The sequence below is a fragment of the Canis aureus genome, chromosome X (genome assembly GCF_053574225.1).
Source record: "Canis aureus isolate CA01 chromosome X, VMU_Caureus_v.1.0, whole genome shotgun sequence".
Lineage (NCBI taxonomy): Eukaryota > Metazoa > Chordata > Mammalia > Carnivora > Canidae > Canis > Canis aureus.
Window position 1 is genome coordinate 23,582,055 of NC_135649.1, and position 5,001 is coordinate 23,587,055.

Genomic DNA, 5,001 nt, shown 5'->3' on the forward strand with positions numbered 1-5,001 from the left:
AGCAGGTAAATGGCAGAAAGAAACTTGAATTTAAGCTTTTTTTCTTTTCTTTTTTTTATAGATTTATTTTTTATTGGTGTTCAATTTGCCAACATATAGAATAACACCCAGTGCTCATCCCATCAAGTGCTCCCCTCAGTGCCCGTCACCCAGTCACCCCCACCCCCACCCACCTCCTCTTCCCCCACCCCTAGTTCGTTTCCCAGAGTTAGGAGTCTCTCATGTTCTGTCTCCCTTTCTGATATGAACTTTAAGCTTTTTGAATATAAGCACTCCGAGTCTAGTGCTTTTTTTCATTACATGATGCTGCCTCCGTAGGTTGAATAATATAAATTGAAAAAAAAAGAGATATACACATGAAACCAGTGAAGGAAACTCATATGAATAAATCATCCCAAAGCCTAGTTCTGGAACTTACATGGGGAGAAGACTTACAAATTTACAAAGGAGAAAGAATGAAATAGTGGCCTGGACATCAGAATTGAGGCAACGATTGATGGCAACAGCCAGTCCCTCCAAAGAATTAGGTAAGGGAGTCTGAGACAAACATTTAGTGGATAGTCATCTATGGTTGATATTTGAGTTATCAGTTTAAAAGCATGCCTGAAACTACCAAAGCTAAGAACTGGAGGAGAGAATATTTGCATTTTTCTGGAGGCTTTGATTTTGAGCAATGTAATGTAAGCACATGCACATGCGTGTGTGCATACTTCTGTGTCTAGATCTGTGAGTTAAATCCTACTGTATGCCTAAGATCAGATGTTTGACTGACAAGAAAATTAGTTACACTGTATAAGTGTCTCATGTTACATATAGCTAAATTTTGGCAGCTTCTCCTGGGGGAAATTGTACCATCCACATGTATCATGATCCTCATTTAATTGCTGTCTAATTTTTACATGCAGTTAGAGGTTGATATTATATGCACCTGTGAGGTGTCATTTCAGGCCCTCTGTTTTCCTAGCCAACTGTGTGATATAATTTTGAGGGTTGACTGTATTCAATAACACCCCTAAAAGAATAAATTTTCAGGTAAATTGAAGGGAGTCATAGAGTGGATTACTTCAGGGACATAGTCATATTGGGGTAGTAGGTTCAAATCTCAGTCCACAAATTTAGGTTTATATAAACTTAATTTCTGTTGAGACCCTTATATTTTTTGGGTGGAAGAACTCAGTACCATTCTATTCAAGGATACCTCTCTCTTTTCCTAGGGTCATGTACACTGGGGAGCCATCTGGTCCTCTGTGTCATATACCAGGCATGTTGCAGGTTGACTTTTCTTTACCTGTCCCCTTCAGCTCTAATGATACTTCTCTGATACTTTCATGCTTCATTTGAGGATTTGGAAATTATTCTGTTTCTTCCAGGCCACAATCAGGCTCAAAAATTTCTTTTCCTTTCAATTTCCCAAGCTGTTGTCCAGGAAGCAGGTTGCAGAGACCTTCTTGCTAGGTTCCAGTCATATTTATAGTCTCAAAATTTCCCTGTCTCTTTCCTTTTCATGGCAAAGGGTCTTTTCTAGTCTGAGGAAATATGAAATATTTCCCTCCTCCATAAACATGTTAACTTTATGCTCTGTCCTGTCTAGTGCCATCAGAACCTAAGGTTTTGGACACCAAAGCTGAACAACATTTTTCTGCTTTTGTTTAGGCATATCCCTCTCTACAGAAATGAAAATAGAACTGCTGAACTGATGGAGATGGGAAAAGAGTGGTGGTCATTGGCATAGAGACTGAACTACCAGGAGAAAAATAATCTCAAATACTGTTATCCTGATGTAAAAACTAAATGATCTAAAAATCATCATGGTGATCAGCATAACTATTCTTTGTTACTTCTCTTGACCCATTATGTGCACTTCGAGTTACTTCTCAAGGACGAAGGTCAAACTTTTCTGGGGCTAGTCCTACCATTCTTATTCCCAAGGAACTCCTAGGACTCTGGGATATAACATCAGGGGCAGTATATGGCCTGAGAACTAACTAAGCAAAGCAGCTCATGTGGCAATTGAATGATGCCAAATCTTCCTTGCACTTCTCACTTTAGTGTCTAAAGTCATTGCCTTGCTTAAAGATGAATTCCTTTTTGAAAGGGATAACTACTCTTTAATAATTCTGAAGAAGCAGTGTGTGTAATTCTTGGTTTGCTTAAGATTTCTAGTTGGAAATACAGATACCATTGCAAATATTTTCAAACCTTAACACTTCTGCTTGCAGAATATGTATGTGTGTATGCATGTGTTCACATAGGGAGGTAGATCAGGAAGGAACACAAACAACAGACAGAAAAAACCAATTAGGACAGTATACAACGGGGGGGCAATAAAAGGCTTTTCGAATTTCAGAAAACCAATAGGTACTTGAATTATGGGTAAGAGCAATAGAACGAAATGGATGTGTAGAGGGTTAAAATAGGAAGATTGACTTTGTTTTCAATAAGAGACAAGAGGCTTGCAGAATAGGGGAGAAAAGAAGCTGCAAATGTTAATTCAAGCTCATTGCCCCTTCTTTGCTCTCCTCTCACCCTACCTCCTCATCCCATGGTGAGAAATAATGATCATGTTCCACACTTGGAAGATTGGGTAATGGGAAGCATGGTGAGAGGAAATGACTTTCTCAGCTAATTGTTAGCGGAGTTTGAAGGACCCATAAGTAGTGGCTCCTGGAGTGCTTTTTCATACACAATTCCAAAGCAGACTCTGTCTGGTTAACTCAGCTGGTCAGAGTCTGGTGTTAATGAGACCATAGTTGTGGGTTTCTTCTCTTTTGAGCCAGGTAGCTTCACTCTGTTCCCAGCTATAGACTGAACCCATAATTTTTAAACCTAAGGGTAGTCTCAGTCTATGGCCCTAAACCTCATTATGGGTTGATTCCCTTAACCCAGCCATAGATTGAACCCCTAACCCTTCTTAGCTACTTTGGATATATGCATTATGGGTCATAAAAAGGACCAGGAAAGGAGGTAAAGATATTGTAGTGTGTCTCTATTACTTCTACTAAAAACAAAACAAAACACAAAACTTACTCGGCTAATAGGACAGGAGTGATCTATTTTCATATGGTAAATGCTACATATATGATTTTATACTAGCAGCTACAGTACTGGAGTATGAGAACTATTACCCCTAGCTCAGAGGATAGGAGGAAGGATAAAAGTGATAAGATCTCTTTGAAGTTGTGTCTGGCATTCCCTGTACTTGTTAAAAGGATAAATAACAAATAATGTCTAGTTTATCTTAATCTACTTTCTTATGTTTAAGATTCCATGGCCAATGGCCACGGCAGCCATTTGTGAAAATGGCACCGAAGACTGAAAGTCCTTTTTATTACTGAATCATTTACCCCATGAGTGTGCCAAAGCATCTGAAATGTTCAGCATTAGTCACTCTTTGGGTTTTAACATTTAGTAGCCTGTTTATCTGAAACTTTCGAAGAATATAGATACTGAGAATTCAAATGCTTTTGAGAAATGAGTCTATTCTGAAAAACCAAAATAAATGATTTCCAGAATTCAAACCAGCCCACAAGTTGGTGAGGAAAGTGTACAAGAGATTTAATTACAAATTGGACAAAGAAGACTTAAAATGGAGTAAATCTTACTTGATAGTTAGAAAAAAAATAATGCAAGTTTAAAATCTTCCAACATTTGTAAAAGTATAAGGAAAAGCTAATTTTAGATACCTAAAGGGAAGCTGTGTTAAAAGCAGGAAAAACCAGAGGGTGACCACTTCTAACTAATAGTTAAGGCCTAAGTGATAAATTGAAGTTGGCTAGAAGGTAGAGTATTTCACATATGCTGCCTAAGGATAGGCTTTTGGCCATTTGAGATTTTTAGTTGGAAGTCTAGCTATCCTAGCATATATTTAAAATATTGACACTTCTGATTATAAGGAGGCTCACATCTATTAGGGAAGCATGGAGTTTGGATTGCTGGAAAAGATGGTGGGACTATAAAAGGCTATCTTCTGATTCTTCAGTCTCTTTCTCTGTTCTGTTTTTAATCAGTCTCATGTAACTTGGATCAACATAAAAAAAACAAAAACTGTCATTCAATCCCATATTCCCATTCCTAGCCAAAATGTATCAAAAAATAGGGTAAACTAAAAAAAAAATAGGGTAAACTTACTATCTCCCTCATCTACATTTAATATTATTACATTTCAAATTTATTGAGGTACAATTTACATATGATAAAATGCATACTTTAAAAGTGTACATTAAAGATGCTTTGTACACAAATTTTATATCTGTGGTGTGTAACCATCATCACAGTCATGATACAGTACATTTTTATCACCACAAAAGTCAATTGCTTCTTTCCAGTCAATCCTTCACTTCCCAGGCAATGTCTAATCTGCTTTTTGTCACTACAGATTAGTCTTTTCTAGAGTTTCGTATCAATAGAGTTAATGGAGTATAGCAAGGTAACTTTTACATCTGACTTTGGCTAAGTATAACGTTTTTGAGATTTATCCATGTTATAGCATGTATCAGTAGATTGTTAGCTATAGGGTTTTTAAAAAAATCATTTTATTTTCATCATAAGTATACTTCTTAATCCCTATCCCTTAATTCCCCTCTCCCCCAACCTATCTCCCCTCTGATAACCATCAGTTTGTTTTCTGCAGTTAAAAGTCTATTTCTTTGTCTCTCTCTTTTTATCCTTTGTTCATTTGTTATACTGTCTAGCTCCATCCATGTTATTGCAAATGGTAAGATTTCATTCCATTATGTACATAGTGGAAAATTATTCAGGCATAAAAAAGAATCAGGCCCAGATGTTTTCACTGGGTTATTATTTTTTTTTTTAGATTTTTATTTAATTATTCATGAGAGAGACAGAGAGAGAGGCAGACATAGGCAGAGGGAGAAGCAGACTCCATGCTGGGAGCCCAAAGTGAGACTAGATCCCGGGTCTCTGGGATCACGCCCTGGGCTGAAGGTGGCGCTAAACCACTGAGCCACCCAGGCTGCCCAAATTGTCACTTTTATTAGTAAA